Below are 19,654 nucleotides of genomic sequence, written 5' to 3'. Positions count from 1 at the left end.
ACTGTGTTTATCCTCAAGACTGCACAAATCCTCTGAATGCAAACGTATGCAGCATCCATGAGCAAAGACTGTGACCAACAATCAGAGATATCAACATGACAATTATGGCTTTGTTTCACCAAAAATGCAAGAGCATCAGGAAATCCTGCTGATGCCACTTCTGATCTGAGAGCAGCGGCTGAGATAAAGATGTCAAAAAGCCTCACACATCATCTCACTACAGAGAATTAGAGAAAAGCCTCTCCCTCATATAACTCATTGTGTGGTGACCCACAAGGGCGGTCCAGAGAGGCTCATTTTTACAACCCTGCTTGTGTAGATAAAACAATGCTTATTCTCACCTGCAGCTGAATGTGACTCAGCTATTATCAGGAGGGATCCTTGAAAAGAAGGTGGGAGGAGCCAGGGTTTGAATGCTGAGTGAGGAGCTGCAGGGATCATTTACAGCCAGTTGCCATACATCCTCCCTCTCCCCCCAAGCACAACCCCTTTCCCCGTCCCCTGATAGGTCGATTAATCATTCTGTCACAGAGATAGTGACCCAATCTGCATGTAAGGCTGTGAGGAGAAAATGCGAAAGAGGAGAGGGCTTCTGCAGCACTGCAGATAGGCCACACATCTACTGACATTCTTGTTACATAAAGGAAAATATGTAGCGATCAAGACAGCGAGTGCAAAATCTCTTTTCAAGTTAGGAAATCATCCGTTATGCCTGAATGAAAGGACCAGCTTGACAGCTTGTGGAGAGTTAGATGAGAAGATGGATATCAATCTCGTGTCCGTGCACAGATTATTCAGTAGGATGAAACAGCTAGCCTAGCTACGTTCAAAGCAAAAAAACAAGAAAAAAAAACAAAAGAGGTATTGTTCATCAGGCTTTCTATTTCTTACTGCCATCCATCAGTAAAACCGTCATGTGTTGTTTTTACACTTTGGTTTTTGTATCAATTTAGATAAAACATCATAGCTTGTGCTGGTAGGCATCGTTACACAAAGCCAAGCCTGGTGATTCTCCCAAGCCCCTCCCAGGAAAATCACCAGGCTTTGAAGACAATTTGACATAATGGCCAAACTGTGTAATTACAACATCACATGATGCACAGGAGAAAAGAGTTTTCCTTATAAACTCACATTATGAAAGAAGCGACTCTAAAATAGTGGATACATTTGTTTTTAGCATCACAACCCTTGCAAAGTCATTCCTGTTGATATTACAACCTGGAAAGTTAGTCCAAATTACATTTGGAAGGTCAAGAAGACCTGTATGATTAAATTATTTTATCCCCTTTCAAGTTAGCAGAGGGTTAACGCAGAAGTTAGCATCTTGAGCGGCAGAAGTCATCAGTACACACCTTCTATGAGCCGAACCGTGCAGAAACTATATGGGGGATCTCGGTAATTTTATGCCTGGGAAGTAAAACATTTCTGGCTTCATGCGCCACTGAGCAAATGTAATTAGAATGAATGGACCCCCCTCTGTATCCAGATTTTCGCTTAATAGATCCAGGGGTTCTGCCAAAAAGCCATTAAACGTACTTCCCAAAATGTCGAAATATACATGTTTAACTCTCTTTACAAAAAATCTCTTAGTAAATTCAAAGGTTTTGCTGGAACAATGTAGGCGTTACAGAAAAAAAGTCTTCAGCATGATGAAACACTCTGAAAATAATTTCTCTCATTCTCCGTAGCAAAGTGTTGCCCTGCTCTGTTATGCTCTCTACGACCACGGCAAATCCTTTCCACCAGGAGGCTGTGGCTGCTGCTAGAGGTCTCACAACAAAAATTGCCAAGTCTAAAGATTAAAGAGTGGTGAAAATGCCCCGTCAGCGCAGTAGGATGCTGTGACTGGCGACAGAGTTTGAACATTTAACACTGAAGCTCTCTGCCATCATCTGCCAGCAACACACCATCAAATGGGCTGGTGCCAGGACTGGGAAGGCTCAGCTTTTACCTGGAGTGAAAAGCTGACAGCGGCTGAGCAATCACAATGATGGCTGTGCTAATGTGTCAGAGGGGAAATCACTGACTCATTCCCCAAGACCGTGGCTTTGTCATTTTGAACATACGTCTGCATGTGCAATACTTTAGAATATAAACAGACAAGAAATATTTTAAACGAATGAAGGAGCAGGAAGTAGGAAAACAAGGGTGATGTGGATGCAAGAGGGCACACATCCAGTCAAGCCACACACTCCAAACAACTGCACTATTAGGCCTTTTTCATTTCTCCTCTTCTGTGAATAGTTCCAGCATACAGGCCCCAGCTGCCTTCTTGGAGGGAGCCAACAGAAAAAAAGAGAAAGAAATAAGATTGGTGAACTTCAAAGCATCCTCTCATTTTTTCTTGTTATGTATGAGAGACTCTGAGAGTATTTCTCAGTGTGAGAGCCAATGGGAGCGGCAGCCCGAGGTACGGACTTAATGAGCCTGCCTGAATGTTTTAGAGCCTGACAAAAAAAGAACCATCAGAGCATGCTCAGTATCAAAAAGTCTCCTGCAATCAGGATACTGGAGGAGTAAACATGTATGCAGGTAGCCTACATACCCAGCTGTACATACAGTACATATGATATGATCCCTCACCTCCTCCACACTGTACCTGTTTACTCTTCTCTTGAAACCTGAGCAATCACGTGACCGCTTCAGATACAAGCCATTGACTCTTGTCTCTGATAATTACAATAGTAGACACTCTGGAGAATTAATAAACCTGGTTTGTATTTCAAGATGTTACTTCGGGACACAAAGCCCTCTGGAGACAAGAAGAATAGATAATTCTCTTTGTGCATAATGTGAAAATTGGGTTATATTTGGATTTGTTTGGAGGTTCACACTGGGATAAAAACCTCCGGCTCTTAATATTTTCTTCAAAAATAACACAGTGTCTATTCATAGTCTGTTTGTTATAATGAATAGAATTAAACTGGATGTAATGAAAACTCTGCTAATGATGAACCTGATGCAGACCTGCAAGAGTCACCAATAGGCAGTCAGAGGTACAATCAGACCAAGATAGGTTTTGTCCTTGGTACTGTCACCTCAGTACTGCCTGTGCTACATGTCCCATGAGAGACAGCAGAAAAAAGAGCATCCTGCAGCACTTTCTAAAATCCCCACCCTCTACTCTCTATACTTCTCAGCACAACTGTCAGCCTCTTTTCGTGTTTGACTACTCACTCTCAAAGGATGAGGAGCACCATGGTTTGTGTCTGCTTTGTTTAAGTGCAGATGCAATTCAGTCGACCTGATGTATTTTAATGTAGTGTGCAGCATTTTTTGGCTCCACTTGTTTGTTTCTCGGGGGTTTTGGGAGGTTGCGAAAGATGCTGGTGTGGCTAAAGGGAGAAGCAGAGCATTTGTATGGAACCATAACAGATTGCACACACAAATTGCATGAAGACAAGGTAAGTAGCTGGATCCTGGGGCAGATCAGGACCCAGAGGATGTTCAGTATTCCCTTCACAAAGGCTTATGAATTAGCTTTGAGTAAAGTTTGGGACCACATGCATTGGGAAGAAACATGCACACAGCACCTGCATTATGGTAAAATAAGCAGAGAGGAAGCATCAAGCCACATACAGTCTGTAAAATTCCTCAACTACAGCAAAATCCTCCAGCCTTAAAGGTCTATAAGTCTATTCCAGATTCTTCAAAGGACGTGTTCAAGCAACGCTGAGAGGAGAGTTGAAATACACCCTTACCAGCACTACCGTAATTCCGTAATCCTGTTCTCCACAACAGGCTAACCCATTCACCAAAGAGGCACTTAGGGTTAATGTTACAATGCCTCAATAACGTCCCTCGACCGCTCTCCCATCAACACCAGAAACTGCAGTCCTCCTCGCACTGTTTCCACTGCAGCACTACTCATTCTCCCACACACACACTCTCTCTCTCTCTCTCTCTCACACACACACACACACATGCTCACTCATTCTCTCTGTGTCTACCCCCACCTCTGTTTCTCTCAATCCCCTCCTCCTCCTCTTGCTCCTCTCCCTCGCTCCACACTTTGTATCTCTGTCACTGAAAGGATCCCCCTCCCCTTTCCCCTCCGCCTTCTCTCCATCTTCCATCTCTCCCATCCACTCCGGCTCTCACTACTCAGTTGGCTGATTTGTGATGCTGCTCACAAGGTGCTACATGCAGCAATATGTGCCCCGGTCCAATCCAAAAGCATCCATATGCTCTACTCTCCATCCTGGCACCCACACCCTTGTTCAAACAGCACCGCTGCTCAGGGACTCTCTGGGGCTCAAAAATGTTCTTGAGATTAAAAGGTTGCAACTGCATGAAAAAAAAGATGCATGTAAATAAGTAAAACGGGGGGGAAATGACATACTGTAGAGGAGACCTCTAGATAACAAGACAAAGACAAGCAGAAGCCTCTCATTTGCTGTGTGATTACCTCAGCAGTAGTCTGCATCTGCTGAGTCTCTTTCAATCTCTATTCATTTATCTGAATTATGTCTTTGGCTTGCACCACTCCCACTGTCATCACGAAAAATTTTAATCCTACAACAATGACATAAAGACGAGCAGGCCCATGTAAGCGTATATAAATGTCTTTTTGGTATAATTTAAAAACTGAACAATATTTTTATATAAGGGCCTGGAGATCTGAGTATATAGACAAAGGCTTAGAAAATACTTGCTCAGTCAACAGCAGTGCCACATAGACCCCTTTCGCTCATCATTGTTTTTTTCCCTTGGAATGAGCATATTATTGTGTAAATCAGCTTGTTTAATGACAAGATGTGACGCACTCTTTTGCTTAACACCAGTGCTGAACCAGACAGTTTGGAGCCCTTCGGGTATTACTGTGTGTCACCCAGAATTATCATCGTCCCTTAAGTGAATCACCCTTCTTATTGGCCAGCAATGAGCACTTGAACAAAAAAATCAATAAAGTCTCAATCAGTGAAAATGGAACGGAGAAAGAGAGATGGCTTTTTGTACTTTCAAAATATATAACTGGTGGGAAAGGAATGTAATTTGTTCCCTGTCTGTGGCAATACCATTTCTCAGCATTTGGTTCAGGCTCGGCGCGGCTGAATATTGTTGAATTAGAAGTGATCTTGTAATTAGAGTGGAGGTGAAGCTGCTGCAATAATGCTCTTATTAAGAAAAATGACACAAGCACACGTTTAGTACAAATCCCATGAAAACACAGAAACCAACAATGCGTGTCACAAGACTTTTCTCCTTTCCTACCCTGTATGTGGCACCAACCTCAGTTCTTCTTGGTGAAGTCTACAAATATAAAGCTTCATTTTAAAAAGCTTTTTGGGACTATTTCCTCTTGTGGATTAATACACATTTGGTTTGTAGTGTGAATATTTAATTTCACCAAGACTTTGTATGTTGGACTGACTCCAAATATCGTGGATCAGCGGTTAGGGTGTCGGACCTGTAACCGGTGGATCGCTGGTTCGACACCCCGTACTGGTCTCCATGGCTGAGGTACCCTTGAGCAAGGTACCTAACCCCCACTGCTCCCCGGGTGCTGCAGGCAGTTGCCCACTGCCCCGGGTTTGCTGTGTGTGTGTGCACGTCACTTGGGTGGGTTAAATGCAGAGCACGAATTTCGTTGGAGTGAGTTCCCTCCAATGACAAAATATGTCACTTTCATCTTTCATATTAGTCACTGTGGTCACAAATAATAGTCCAATGAGCGTAATGAGCTAATAATGAGCTAACTTCTCACCCAGCACAACAGTGTGGCTCATTCATATGTTTTTGTACACTTTCTGGGCAAAGATGGAGGTCAGCATCACAGAGAAATAAGTCATATCACGCTACACAGACGTTGGCAGCTTTTGTGTGTCATTATTAACAGTCAACACAAAGGATGTACACCTGACATGTAAATCAAATTGCTAATACAACCTTAAAATAAAGTAGCTTTTCAATGATTGGGGAATGTATAAACACAAGTCTATTTTATGTTCATTTCAAAGTTCTCAGTTGAGAAACAAAACCAAAATGTTTTCCTAATTTGAAGAAGAAAATCTTTACTGAAGATGTCAAGTCAAGAAATGCACCCAGTCACAGCCAATCATCTGGAGCACCAGCAGCAGTCGGCTCTCCGGAAACAGACCACTTGAGGTGTTTTTCCTTGACTTGTTTTGTGGTGTTTAGAGTAGAACGAGGGACAGGGCTGGCAGCAACAGACACCAGAACAATTGAAAAACAAGAGGAGGGTGAACTGAGTGACTGAACCACTCATGTCATCGGCTTGTACAAGACAAACCTTGTTAGCAGGATCAGCTCATTGTTGGTTTTGGGCTTTTCATGGGATTTGCCGTCAATAAAAAAAACAGAATATTGTCTTTATGATCATAAAGATACAAACAAACCTGGAAGGTGGCTGCTCCAGCTCTTCCTATCTCCACTTCTACATTATTTTGAGTAGGGTGAAAGTAAAATGTCAGCTTTTCTGCTTGATTTGGACTAAATAAAGCTCAGTAGATTATATTCCCTCCTCATCAACAATGCAGCATGACATTTAGGACTTGCCATTCAATCTGTGAAAGCTTGCAAGCCTGAATTCCTTTGTGCACTCTTTTCCACACTGTGAGAGCTATCTTACAGCCCAGTGCCCTGAAACCCAGGCAGGTCTGATTCAGTGGCTGAGTGGGAACAGGATATTGATCCAAACAAGATTCATAGTGTGCTGGGTAAACCCATGGTGAGCAACACTGGCACCTGTTCAGTATGACATAAAACACAGAAGCATAATGATTTCAAGTATGGATAGTCTCATCTGACTACTGCTGCTATGGCAGACACCGTAATAATCCAGTAATCATCAGCATCATTTCATTGAGTAGAAAGTAAAAAACTAAATCAGACCTTACTTTGAACTAAACAGGCCAAGTCTCCTGAGAGATTCAGTGCAACTTAGAATACATATTTAATAAGGTGTGCGTGTTGTGGAGACTAACTGCACTGATCTCACAGCCATGTATTAAAGCCGTTCAGTCAATGACTATATAGAGTCATTAAAATGCATTGCCCTTCCCAGGCTTTTCCACAAAATCACATGTAACGCCATGTGTTTTTCTGTGCAGTGATTTAAGTCACATGGTCGTGTTTTAACAAGGTGACTGCATTTCAGATTAAGAAGAAAGTATGACAAAGAAAAAACATGAAAACACTTCATTTGCTTAAAAAAGATATAGAACACACGTACAAACATCTAGTGTTTCTTTTTTATCAAGTGAAGCCTCAAAATGCATGTCTCCAGTGGCCTGAAACACGAGGCAGTACAGCACTGTTGTCGCTCACCAGATCTTCAAACCTTTTTCAGTGAAGGCTGCCTTCATGTATGTGTGGTAACGCACAATGCTGCTGCTGGCAGGCGGGGACTGGATCATGTTCTGTTTCTGTGATGGAGGGTGGTGCTGCACATGTGAGGAGGTCCAACAATGCAATACTTTGTGTTTCATTGTGTTGGCCCATTTTAGATCTGGCAGAGTGAGAGAGAAACCATTCCATAATCTGTCTCCACACTGTTGTTCTGAAATGGCTACAGTTTTTGTTATTGCATTCGATTTAAGGGGTACTGTGGATGAGAACACCAATTTAGGACTAAATGGCAAATTTTGAGATTGTATCTATTTCGATAACAACAGTAGATTCATTGACTGTACAATAAAACCAGATATATGCATAAAATTTTACTGTTTAGTAACTGCAACAAGGAAAGCCTTTTTTCTTAAAATACTTATCAGCCTTGTGTGTACAACTACCACAACTAGGATCTCCATTTTTCATGCAACATTTTTTGGTTCCAGCTTCTAAAATATGACAATTCTGTGCTTTTCCCATTTCTTTCATTTGTAATTTGTATGATGTGCAATCAGGCAACTGTTTGGCAACAAGTTCAACAAATCATTTTAAAAGGCAACAATATCTATGTTTTGCTTGTTTGAGCTGTCGCTCAAGTGGCCAGAAAAACAGTGAAGTTTAAAAAGAATATATTTGTGCAGAGTTATTATTCATTACAGAAAGTTTCATCCTGATAGGATAAGGACTCCTTTTTTGTCTTATTCACCTGTGGTGCCTCACTCTAAACCAGAGATATGGACGTGCCTTTCTCCAGTAGCTCTGGTAGAACATATCTTGCTCTTCAAAACATGCACAGCATATCAACATGCATTTATTAAAGGCTGTAAACTCTGATGGTGCTGCATATTCAAATGACTAATTGTGCATCACCATTCCCCAGGGTATGCATTCTCATTCAGTAGATGTTGAGCTGATCAATGTTAATAACAATGAGGCTGACACAAGGCAGTGAGGGCTGAATAATGGCAGATGGCAGTAGCAGCAGAGGCAGTCCAAAAGCAGTGGACGGTAACCGTCCTTCCAGGCGTGGCCATTGTCCACTGGGGTTTATTAGCTTTCTGTAGCCCCTGAGGCACTGGAGCTTCCATCACTCATCAAAATGACTCTGATTAATCAGCTGAGTGCTGGAGTGTGCAGGGTATGATGGAGACCGGCGAACAACGAGCCAATCCTACAGTAAATCACGCTTGTTCACAGTGGGCTGCACCCTCATCCTCACCACGCCTTTCCTGCTCGCTACACACTGCAGTGGGCTCCCCCCACCCTTCGCTGGCACACACTAAGCTTTTCTAAGAACAGATGGGAGAATAGGGAAAACCCAACTCGCACCGTTTCACGCTGACATCTAGTGGAGTCCAGCAACGCTCATATCAATTTACATATTCTGTAATAATGCACAGACTTTATTCTTGGATTCCATGTTTTAGTATAAATAACTCCACTCTTCAGAAAGAATTCATCTACAAAGCAATTAATGATAATCAACAGAATTTTCCTCTCAGGTCAATTAGTGCTTCATCCCACAGCTCATCAGAGTGTTATATTACTAGACAGTTTCAGAGAGCATCCAGCCATACACAGTCTACCATCTGGGCTATGCCTTCAGTAGACAGTACGGGAGCAGAGGCAAGTTGGATTTCTCAACTGAAGAGGAAGGGATGATATTTCTGAGAGGATGGAGGCATCTGACAATGTGCAGTGATCTGTCTCCTCTTAAAAAGGACAGTCGCAGCAATGGCACTGGACTGCTCTGATAGAGTGGAGTCGCCCCCCCCCCCTCCAAGTATCTATCTCATAACCTTTAAGTTCACAGTATTGGCTCAGAGTCTCAACTCTTGCACGTAATATCTTTGGTGGGAGTATACTTACAGCCAAATCTTGAATCTTGAAAAGTGGCTGGAGGTAATCACAGTGTGAGAATGTTGTCAGACCCTGAAAGAGAAAGACAATTTGAATTCAGACAGGTGCAGTAATATCTACATTGTATTCATCCTTTCTTTCGTTCTTGGAATCCATGGCATCCATCAACACCTGATGTGATAGACATTCTTGAAATAAAATAACATAAGGAGGAAAACAAAACTGATGACATTTTAAATCTGGCAACTAAACAACACTGATTTTGGGCCAAGAAAAGAATATTGATAGCTGTTTCCCACTCACATAAAAAAGCTGATGTATGTCTGAAGCCCACTGTTTTGATCCACAAAGCTTCAGGACAAATAAATTATCACTGATAGCTATCATTTCACGTTACAGCTCACCAGTCAGACTTAAATAAAATAAAATAAGTTGTATGATTCTATATCCTGAAAACAGTTTTATAAACCATCACACAAATTCAAATCAGTTAAAAGACCTTTGAGTTCACAAAACAGGTTCTTGAAAGATAATTTTTATTGCAAAGATATTGCCACTCCGTTCAGTGACACTTTGGCATTTTACTGAGGTGTTTACTGACAAATGAACACCACCACACTGATAACTCTGTTAGCCCAACAATCAAATCCAATCTACACATTTCCTAATCTTCATGGTTTAAATATAGATTTGCCAGTAGTCTTGTGCATATTAGATTCAATATCCAACAGACTAACAGACTTCAGAAAATTATTATTAATTTACTAATTTATTAAAGAACCAATTCATCTATCATAATTCAATAGTTTGGGCAAATACACATATGTACTCTCTTGCAGAGCATTAGACTAGAGATAGATGCACTGTGTTTTTGCTAAGCTAAGCTAATCCTCTCCTGGTTGTAGCTTCAAAATATCCCTAAAGACATGAGAATCTCTGAGCATAATAAGAAGATAGTAAGAATAAGAATAATCAGATCTAAGCCACTTTCTTAGCAGCATAACATGACCGGGCACGATCTACTGTGATGTGCTGACGGGAGAATTAAAGAATTATTATGATCAGTCAAACTCTGTCCATGTTTCTCTGTAGACCTTTGAGGATATTCGATTTGTGGCCCAATTTACTTCTCCTATTTTGGCAAAACAATCAATTTCATGACTCACTGGATTTAATTGCTTTATTGTAATTGTATCATGAAAGACATCCACAGGGAGAGATAACCAACTTCATTTTGTGCACTTTGGTGAGGAAAAACAGTTCATCACCAGCGCGGCTTTTCTTCTGTGAGTTGTATGAATTATCATTATTATTGAATTTACTTTTCTAAACATACTCAAAGCAGTTCATTTTCCCACAAGTAACACCCCTGAGATAGATCCATCATTTAGACCTGCTGGTGCCATTAAATCTATGCTGAAAATGAAAGTAAAATACTGAAAGAAGTCATTTTCTATACCTTGTGCGTTTCTAGACGACAAGATGGCTGATGGCAAATATCAGTGACTGAAGAATAACTTCATGGTACATGGAGAAGCATAGACTGGGCATTCTTTTGGTTCATGCACAATGAAATACCTGCAGTCCTCACAGAGATACTATGAAACTGTCAAAGTGAGTTGTTTGCAGCTAGCAAAGGAGCTGCAGTGACAAGGAGGGGAAAAGCAGTGCTTCAACACTGCTTCGCACTGCAGCACTCCAACAGTACTAGTGGCATTTTCATTGATTCGAAGAGAAAGGTCAAACGACAAGGACTGAATTCAGAATCGCAAGACAAAAACACTCTTTCAAACCCAATTTGAATGTCAAACCTTAAACACTCGTGTCTGTTACATGCCCATACAGTGACATCACATCACAACAGAAACAAACACAGTACTGTGAGGACAAACTTAAGGTCAAATCTCACTCAGGAAAAAAAAAAAAAAAAATATCTTGAAAGATCATAAATTGGCTGGGCTGATAGGGGTGACAGGCCCTGATGTGCAGATGCTCAGATACAATCACGCTGAAGGGAATTGCCTCTTGCTGAACGTAATTGGATCTTTCCCACACCTATTTAATGTCCCCAAGGGACCAAACTATGCAGGGGAAAAAATGAAAGAGAATTTAATGAAGATTTGTCCTTTAGTTTTCATTTCAAGTCCTGACCAGAGTCATATCAAAATGAATATTGATCTGCCAAATCATTAAATGGCAGGATTTATGTGTCAATGGGTGTGAAGGAATTCCTAGACTTTTAGAGCTCATTTTCTTGATAGGCCTAGCAAGTTTAAATCACGCTACAATATGAACCTGAAAACAATGCACCAACTCATCAGCACAAAAGCCTGATGGTGGATAACTCACCTGGTATTGTAGATGCCCTGAAATAATGACTCTACATACATACCGTGCTCTTATCTTACTGTCTAAGCACGACCCCACCCCCCCAAAAAACACTGAGTGGCTGTGAAAAACATTTAAAAAAACAAAACTATGCAGCCTGTATTTATTGACAAGTTTTACAAAGTGTTCCCAGGCTCACGTAGTAATATCCTTTACAAAATCATGTGTTTCATGAAGTGCTGAACTCCATTCTTACTTGCGAACAAGCGAGCCCTTTCATATCAAATCATGCAAAGCAATAATTATGCTAAAATACTAGAATTTACTGAGCGTTCCACAACCTTCCCAGTCTCTTGTTGCCTTTTTCCCTTGTGCGTTTGAAATGTGTTGCTGGTAAAAATATTAAATATATTGTCTGTGTACTGTTTTCAATTGAGTATATGTCAAAATGATTAGAATATATTTTTTTTAATGCCCAGCGTCCAGTGTTTTCGGAAATGAGGTTGTAATATTGTAGTATGGTGGCTTGAATAATGTTTTTAAGTGGTTTTTAGAGGCCCTAAAAGTGTATTTATCCTATATGAGAAGAGCATTTCCTGGGAAAGATGAAATTTTGATCTATTTACATGAGAGGTTTCTGGATTACTTTTTCTGTGCTCTTCTTCCTGGTTTGAAGTTGGCAGCACTTAGTTGGAAGAAAAGGTGAGCCCCCACACTTCGCTGCACCATTGAGGACTCAGCAACATTTAAATGAGAATCTGATGACAGGTGGTGGGTTGTTTGTAAACTGTCAGCCAGGTGAGCATGAGCATGAAACTCAAAATAAGGAGGGCTTTAGGGCTTTATTGCACTTCCATGCAATTTTCTAACCTGATTGGACGTCACCGATGATTGCGACCTGAAATTTCCTATCCTGAAACCACTAACAGTCATCTTGAAAATATTATCACACACATATCATTCTTATCGCTGTCACAATTTTCATCACATCTGTCCTCATCTTTTTCATTTTCTCAACATCAACCAATACAGACTGTTAAGTATTTTCAAAATTATTTTTCCAGCACTGATTTATTCATCTGAGTTTGCTATTGACTGTCTGCATCCTTGAGCTTATCTCATTGATTAAATAAGTCTAAGGTTAGAGACTTGAAATAAAGTTCTCTTCTTAAGGTTTCATGTTGCTAAAATCCAGCTGTTGTTCAAGAGAATGAACATTGTCTGATTTATCATTTATCTCTGTTTGATGAAGAGGACCAGTGTAGTCCACAACTGGAAAAAAAAGTCACTCAGCACCAAACTACACACCTTTTGCATTCTAGAAGAAGATTACTGTACAGCCTCTAAGGCAGCACTTGAATTCCTGAGCCCCCATGGATCCCATGTTTTCTTTCTCTCTCTCAGTCTCTCCTTCTCTCTGCCTGTGTCTGTCTCCAAGACACGTGGCTTTCCATGACTATTGCTCCCCACTCAGAGGGTGGTGGGGAGGGTTTCATGTGGGGCAAAGGGAGCCTACAGGAGACTTCTGGGGGCTCTCAGCTGCCCTCCACTCTCTGGAGTGAAGCATATGAACACTGGGAGATGTGCATGCGTGAGCAAGGAGCTTTCCATGCAGGAGGGATCTGGCCCAAATTTAATCTCTCTATTGTGAAGATGGAGGTTTAAGGGAAAAAAAAAGGGCCGTGCCTGCTGAAATCCCACTGGCAGTGCTGCAATGCAGGGGTTTAACACAGAGCTGGTAGGCAGGCAAACACATTAAAGAACTGCCCCCTCTGATGACACAAAATACACACATTTTCACACACACACAAGCTCACACAGATGGATGAATGCACACCCACAAAAGCCCATTTGATCTGTGATACCTCCGTAAAGAGTGTCTGACAGGCCAGAAAGAGTGATTTCCACATCCTAAAATGATGTGACGCCTACATAGAGTTTGATAAAGCAGCTCTTCTTTACGCTAGGTCACATGTGATATCTTAGTGCCCAGGTAGGTCAGGGATTTGAAGGACCAGGAAGGTCAGTCAGCCCACCTTCAATACCACCTTGCTTCCTGTGAAGGGAAATCTTAATGCTTCAGCATACCAAGACATTTTGGACAATGCTATGCTTCCAACTTTGTGGCAGCAGTTTGTTGAAGGCTCTTTTCTATTCCACCATGACTGAGCCCCAGTGCACAAAGCAAAGCTCCATAAAGACATGGTTGGATGAGTTTGGTGTGGAAGAACTTGACTGGCCCACACAGAGCCCTGAACTTAACCTCATTTAACACTTTTGGGATGAACTGGAATGGGAATTGCGAGCCAGACCTTTTCATCCAACATCAGTGCATGATCTCACAAATGCTCTACTGCACGAATGGGAAAAAATTTCCACAGAAACACTCCAAAATCTTGTGGAAAGCCTTCCCAGAAGAACGGTTAAAGCTGCAAAGCTGTTTGTGTATTCAGAATATGATGTTATTAAAGTCCCTGTTGGTGTAATGGTCAGGTGTAATACTTTTGTCTATATGGTGTACGTGATATCACGTTCATTCCAGCTGATCCCTGTCCACTTCAAAACCAGTGACAAAAGCAGAGAAAGAAAGGCCAACAAAATGTCTAATGTGAAATAACCAAAACTGTTGTTGACTGAAAATACTGTGTTCATGTACAATCTCTGCTGATTGTGTAAATTGTTCTTTCAGGACCTTCAGACGTTACTCAGATGACTTCTGAGTTAAGAGTTGTCATCGGTGAGCTTAGTGGACAATTTGACTGAATATAAATAAAGGCGTAGGCAGCCATGGACTTCACTGTGAGTTCATACAGTTTCCCTGAGTGTGAGAGGTGAAGAATGTGATTGGTGGTTGCTTACATGACAGATTGCTGACTGTAGGAGTCTCTACAGTCAGCAGAAATAAGCAACTGACAACGCTTTGGTTTCTTCACACTCTGTGTGAATCCAGTACAGAGATAAGACAGAGAGACAGAGACGCTGTTGTCCATCAAAAAATTACTGATGTTCATTTGAGCCTGAATCAAACTGAAAGCCGACATTAAGTGTATGAGAATTTAAGAGGTCCTGTACACTAAATAATATCTGGTGACTGAGCAAAAAGAAACTAACGTTCTTAATGTGAAGGATTTGTGAATTTGTCACATCTGACAAGGTTGACATTATTTATCACAATTCATAAAACCATCTTTCCTTAAAAAAAATCACTGGGGCAAAGCCGCAGCCCTGACACACTGTGGCCATCACATCATCGTTGTTTCATAGCCGCGATCAGAAATAACGTCTCTTTTTCTGCGACTAAAGGCTACAGGTACGTTTGGTAAAAATGTGTTTTATGACTGTGTAGCATAGGGACACCCTCCTTCACAATGAAATTAAAATCTTCTTGCAAAGGCTCTACCTTGAAGAATGTGGTGGCAGACGGCACACCAGCACGAACAATCAGAGAGGCTTTATGCTTTTTTTAATCTGTCCTACCACTGTTGGTCTTCTCCCATTGCCAGTTGAAAAAGAGGAATTACAAAGAGTGCAGTGAACCATTGTATTGTCTTTACCTTGGTGCACAAATGGAAATTCTCTCATTATGTGGCCATTAAAATGGCATTTCCATTTCTTGGAAAGAGCCATTTTGTCTCCCCTGCCTGTTCTTCCTCACTGTTCTTGTATCATTCTTCTTAGTCTCTTGACTTTTTCTTCCGATATTTATCCTCTTTTCTCCCCTTTTCTTCATTTTCTTCTGTTAATCTTTCCACCTCATTCTCCTCCTTTTCTCTTTTTACCCTCTTTATGTTTTTTCTCAGTGTCTTTTCTTTCCTCTCTAATCTTTAATAATAAATAGTACACTACTGAATAAAACACTTCTGTTGACAGATTCCCACTGTTTGTCTCATTTTTGTTTTTATTTCAAAAACATTGTTTGGGATAATAAATTGCCAGCCTCTGTAATAATATTTATATCTTATTTCTTTATACAACATGTTAACCAGTAGGCTCTGCTGCCTGAGATTTCTTGCCATGTGAAATATTATTTCAGTTTGCAATCTGTTTTGTTAATGCACAGTTAAAAACAGGGACGTTTCCAGGGATTGTGCCGCCACAAATAGGGACTGTCCCCGGAAAATGGGGACATCTGGTTACCCTGATTTAGTTTAATTTAAATGAAGTGCATGATATTATTTATTTATGCCATCCATCTGGGAGATATTAGCATGCAAAAGTTTAAATGTAAAATATTAAACTTCAGCTTTCATGAGGGAAAACCTAGCAGAGATCTGATTCAATTTAGAAGAAGGGGTTAAAAACAACCGTGCCGTGCTACAGATCCATCGCTGCTAAATTTAAAGCGGCTGCATCAGATCAATTTCAATGTCCTGCCTGGCAGCATTTAAAAAGTAATTGCTCCATCAGTCGCATTGACACAGCATAAACATCAACAAGAAAGATTTAGCTTTTTGCATCTTTTGTTTTTTCAGCCTTCACAGCTTTTTGGAAAACAATGATCTTACCTCACTTGTTTGAAGCAAGTGCTATTTTTCAGAGAGGTACTGTACATAAATCCTGGTGGTGATCGCCTACTTCCCTCTGGCTACCTGCTTCACGGGGGAGACAAGACCTGTGTTTATGTGCAGGAATAAGGCAATTCATCACCCAGTCTCCGAGAAATGGTCAACGGCAGATACGAAACAGCACACAATTCCAGATTAATTGCTTCCCTCCGTGCCTGCCCGGCGAATGAAACATAAGACTACAAACCACAGTGGACAGAGGGAGATATTAACGATGATTAAGGAAATAATGAAATTTATTCATTTGCTATCTGCTTTTCACCATTAACGTTGCATAAATCTAAAAGACACATTGACAGAGCTGATTGTACAATGCATTGTTTTGAATTAACTGCTTATTATCTTAACGGAAATAATTGGTTGACTATTATGGTGAAGGACAATCTGTGCAAAGACAAATGGAGAAGGTGAAGAAACACTCAAAAGCCTCCAGACCTCAGTGTCTCTGAAGCACATGATTCCTGAGAGCAGCGTGGCACTAGAAAATAAAAACTCCCCAGGGAACCAACAAACTCTTAGAAATGTCAAATAGGTTTTAGTAATGTGCTCTCCAAGCAGTTATTATTTTTGGACAGGGCCCCTCAACATAATAAACCATATTACCTACCAAAGCCCATCTATAGCCGGAGGAGCAACCTATTCTCATACTGTTTAGTGAGGGCCACATTTCTGTTCAAACGCAGTGTTTCATCTCTATGTTTTGACTGGATTTTATGATTTGAAAGGGATCTAAAATGGCTGTGAACCAAGATAGCAGTTTTATTTTGCTTGTTTGTTTTTTTAATGAAACTATAGAAATGATGAACTTTTCAGGGGAGGGTGAATGTTCTTATTTGCTCCTTGTAATGCGGTCAAAGGTATTGTAGGACAAAGGATAGACAAGCCGCAAGTGGAAAACAGAGTGGCTGCTCATGGGGATCATTCACCTTCAGATCGTCAGTGAACTCTATTACAAGGCAGGCCCAAATCTTGGAAACCACTGCGCCATTAGTCAAACACAGATTGAGTGTGACAGCTAACCTCTCACGACGATCTCCTTGCACCACATAAAAACTGACTCTTACTGCACAGTTAGAGGCCACAGAACAAATGGACTGACAGATTCTAACGTGTTACAAATTAAAACATCTATCAAGTAAATGAAAAAAGAACAAATAACTGCCCTCTGTTTCACTGTACGTAAAGCTGAGCCACAATAAGTTTAATTTAATTACAGATACCTTTAAGACAAGACACATGAGAACTCTGGAACTGTAGTGCACCGATGACAGTCTCCTACAGGTTATGGTGAAACGGGAAGCCAGGTGTAGCTGTGTATCAGTATTTTGAAATGAGTGAAATGGTGAGTTGTCATATTTTACCACAGGACCTAAAAATGGATGGAGGCAGAGATGGAAGCGGGGATTTTTAAATATGTGCATACTAACTTAAGGTAAAGGTGAAGAGTTACAACTAAGCCCTTTTAAGGCAAGATTTTTTTCATGGAAAAGCCTTCTAAATATGTAATTTTGATGAACAGAGATCACTTTTTAAGGGGTTTTGTTAATGAAAGGAAAGGAACATTAATAGGTTTACTGCAGGCTGTTGTTTTCTCAGTTAAAGTCTTTAATGTTCTTTAATGTATCTACAGCTCCACCATGAGTAAAAAAAACAACTGCTGCTTTAGTAGTCCAATATATTTTGCCCTCTTGTGATGATTTTTTCAATTGTGCGTAAAAGAGTCATCTTATTTAAATTCTAAAATTACCAGCATTACCTTGCAGCACATCTCTGATGTATTCAAAAAGTCATAGTCTCCAGCTGAATGACTGAAAGATTTGACCTAAGAACACTGCGATATTTAACTGAGATCGTCTGTAAAGTAGACAGAGTGTCGTTTTCAATTAAGCACTCATTAAAAACCTAAATCAGGCACTGACCTTTGAAACATACTAGCACAGGGAAAAGGAGAGAACGGCAGATGTGTACTTTAACACAACCATATCTGATTAAAATAAGAACCCTCAATGTTATGCTTCAAGGGTCGCTGATACTGCATTCTTTTTGAAAAATGCAGCAAGCAAAATATCTACATCATATTTTCCTGTTTGAACATGCACGCTGGTGTTGAGACTGCATTGATGTCTAGTGGTTAACAATCAAATCAGGATTAGTGTTCTCAGCTGAACGACGTGCTTCTGTTAACAAAATAAATCTGAAGTGATCAGCTGTGCAGTGATATTCATGAATAGCTGCTTAAATTTGCCACTGAATGTGCTCATTTATGAATTATCTAATATTTCTGAACACATCTATTACAAGAAAAACAATTTCCATAACCACAGTTTGACTTTCAGACACAATCAGGAAGATAAGAAGACGTATATTAGGGATGTTCCTGCAGCCAGACAGTAGAGCATTATCACCTGCCCTCACGTAGCCTTGTAATCTGAGAGTGGCATCAGGGGAAGGAGGGAACGAGAAGACAAGACCAATCGATGCCTGTTAGAAACACTGCGGTAATTGTGCACTTATCAGTTCGGAGCAGCTTACCTGCCATGAACTTTAAGGAGCCCGAATCGGATGACCATTCCCAAGATAACACTTAATTTAATTTTCAAAACAGATTTGATTTTCAGCAATTCTGTGCAATTATGTGTTTTGTCTCTGATTGTAATAATCAATGGCTGTTTCCCAAAAGCTCTATATAAAGGATTCCCATTTCCTTCTTCCCTATAACAAGGTGTAGCATTCAGTGTAACATGAGAAGATATCAGAATGTGATCATTAAAAGATCATGACTGCAATGGTCAACTGAATCAATACCAACGCAAATCCATATATAGACAGTTGACCTCTTAACCGGTCTTCTTGTAATGTGTCATAGAAGCACAGGGAGGCTTGTTAACTGGTAAAACTCAAGCAAAAGATTACAAACTAAACGATTCAAAGTGATTAAAACTTACTATTGTTGTAGAAAATGCAAAAGTCCAAACTGGCAAAGTTACAATTAATTCATCTTATGTGTAACATGAATGTTGTGCCATATTTCATGGAAATTTAGTTTCCAAGACATTTTACAAAAGTTAAAAATATGAACCTGCTGGTGGCTTAAGAGGTGAGTAATTAAGCTTCATCCTCTGGGGAGCATGAATGTCTGTACATAACTTCATTGGAAATCTATCCAATCATTGTTGAGAGATTTCAACCTGGACCAAACTGACGGACTGATAGATCAACTCTTCCGTCCATAAAACAACACAAAAGGCATGGCCAAAATCAATATGAGTCTTTGTACTCTGTGGCACAAAGTAACTGAAAAAGCTGGACCTGAAAACTGTGCTACAGTGGAGCCATCAGACAGTGTTGGCAGTCTGTGTCAGTGTTGGGTCTCGAAAATGCTTTCCCAATTTTACTTTCTGGCCAAAATGCACAAACAGAATTATCCAAAAGAGCCACATTTTGGCCACAACATGGGTCTGTTTTCTGAACCGGCAAAATTATCCCAGCATCATTTTTGTAATTTTATTTATTTATTTTTTTCAGGAGGACAGGGTGAGCGACCAAGC

General features: G+C 40.5%; 1 protein-coding gene across 3 annotated transcripts in view; it reads right to left on the bottom strand.

Annotated features, from left to right (window-relative positions):
• Positions 1-19,654, bottom strand: part of LOC124063185 (synaptotagmin-2-like) — a 51,458-nt gene that overhangs the window by 19,198 nt on the left and 12,606 nt on the right. For 2 of the 3 annotated variants that reach the window (XM_046396575.1, XM_046396577.1), the window contains exon 3: positions 9,223-9,285. The gene's annotated coding sequence lies outside the window, so the exon portion shown is untranslated. Of the gene's footprint in view, positions 1-3,701; positions 3,851-9,222; positions 9,286-19,654 lie in introns of those variants that run through there. The other variant, XM_046396576.1, reaches the window with a different exon arrangement.

Source organism: Scatophagus argus, chromosome 8 (genome assembly GCF_020382885.2).
Source record: "Scatophagus argus isolate fScaArg1 chromosome 8, fScaArg1.pri, whole genome shotgun sequence".
NCBI classification, from domain to species: Eukaryota; Metazoa; Chordata; class Actinopteri; family Scatophagidae; genus Scatophagus; species Scatophagus argus.
Note: the sequence above shows the minus strand (reverse complement) of the source record. Positions and strands in the feature narration are given on the sequence as shown.